The sequence below is a fragment of the Medicago sativa genome, chromosome 3 (genome assembly GCF_051527215.1).
Source record: "Medicago sativa cultivar Bolivia chromosome 3, Bolivia_mono, whole genome shotgun sequence".
Taxonomy (NCBI): Eukaryota; Viridiplantae; Streptophyta; class Magnoliopsida; order Fabales; family Fabaceae; genus Medicago; species Medicago sativa.
The window spans coordinates 20,239,416-20,241,673 of NC_140751.1; positions in this window are offsets into that span (position 1 = coordinate 20,239,416).

Here is a 2,258-nt window from a genome sequence, read left to right on the forward strand (position 1 = left end):
GAAGTAACCCCGGTTTAAAAGGTTCATTGAACCCATTTCCCAGGAAAGGTGCATGTCTTCATCAGATTCAAAGGAGAACTCAAAAATACCTTTACCAAAGGAAATCATTTTTCATGGCGCGACTGTTTTCCACTGGTTCATCAATTTCGCACTAATTTGTTTGGCAGTGTACGGTTTATCTCCCGTGCTCAAAACAAGTCTCCCATGTAGATTTCTCTTACATACTTTAATTCCCAACCTCTTATGTAATTTTGATCTATAGAGAATATCCTTTGACAACAGGCCGAGGAAGAGGATCACTGATGATGCACAGGCGAAAGAACTTGAGCAAATGAACGTGTTGGTTCGCTAGTTTTAGGAGAGTATGATTAACCTCATCTGATGCGTAGTCACAGTCTTCGTGGTTGGATCACATAGATGGAGCGGAATAGCGATGAGGAGCCACCATTGTGGTGATGATGGCAGTCGTGAAAGAAAGGAATAGGCGCGGTGATGCCCTAGGTCAACCCTAGAGGTGCTGTATCTCTCTATCAAAATTGTCTCGTAAGTCTTTTAAGCATGTAAAGACAAATTAAAATGAAACATGATATGACTAACAAATGAAAAGCATTTGAATGACTAATAATTCATCAATTTTTCATGCAAGAGTTTCTGGCACAAGCATAATGAGAAAATGACTGATGGATGATTTTTTTTCTTTCTCCAGTGGTCCAAATCTAAATTCTAAAGAACTCATGTTAGTTTCCTCCCAAAAAAAGAACTCATGTCCTACAATTTTATCTCACATATTAATATTAATATGGAAAATAATTAAAAAAAATGAACTTAATTTTTTATGACAATTACTAAAGAGATAAAATTGTGAAGATAAAATTATGAGAGTTAAATTGAGTGTAAAATTAAGAGCAAATAAATGAGATTGTGAGAGCAAAATTGAATGTAATATTTTGTAAATGGTCACAATTTATATGTAAATATATTTTCAGTGTTACAAAATAATAATCAAATAAATTGATATATGCTGCAATTCATCCATGATCACGACGATAACAATTATAGAAAAAATGTTGTTGTTTTATTTTTTTTAACAAGGATAAATGGAATATATTAACACTAACAGAGAGTCATTATAAGCACAGAGTGTGTCAACAAGGATATCAAAAGTTGACAAACAAACCAGTTGCAACCATAAGAAACCAAAAAATTAACTGATACTCAGACAAACAAAAAGGCTCGACCAACTCTTATTAAAGTGACATTGAAGATTTTGTGTTTAACCAAGGTTAATTAAGGAATTTTGCTGCCCATCAACTTAAATAAACTTCGGTTAAACTCATAATATTTCTAATATTTTTTACTAAATCACAATCTTTCTAATAGTGTGGGTTTAATAGTTAATTACAACTAATTCATTATTAATTACAACAAAAATATTGTTTTTTTTTACAACAAAAATATACCGAGCTAGACTTTGAAAGACTTAGGTTAGCCTGACCAAAAAGTACAAGGCCCAAGTATTATATGTTACTTGTCATATGCTTATTTTTCAACATGAATCCGACCTTTTTTTTTTTTTTTTGAATAAATGAGTCCCTTTCTGAAAGTATGTTATGGTCTTTTTTTTAAGGAGAAAGTATGTTTCGGTCTATAAGCCTTATTAAAGGAGAAATATATGTTTTTTCCCAAATTAATACTTTTTTCGATAAATACATACTAATTATACTTATAGAAACCTTAATATTAATCCTTAATATTTGTCCTAAAATAAATAAATCATAAAGATAATAAATGCAAAATATTATTACCGTTGGGATAAAATTCACTCACTCATACCCGCTGGGGAGCGGGAATTCCGATTCTATTCTTGTTTTTTACTGTTAGAGCAATAACCTAGAAGCAACCTTAGAACCTAGCTATAAATTAGGGTTCTGTCACACTCTCTTTGTTTTACATTCTTGCTTATTCTTCGATAACTCTAAGGTTCTTGCGCCACCCTTCGATAAATTAGATTTCCTTCTTATAGATCTCTAAGGTTGTTTTGTCGTGCTGATAACTCTTAAGGTTTCCTTGTTGCTTCTTGCACCGAGGTTCTTGCGCCATGCTAGTTCTCTTTCTTTCTTGTGCCCTAAACCTAAAGGTTTCTATTTTCCACACTTTCTTTTTTCTTCTATTATTATCCATCAATCAATTTCTATTACTTCTTTTTCTTCTGATCTTATTTCATATTTTCTATTCCTTTATTATTATTTTGAGTGAAA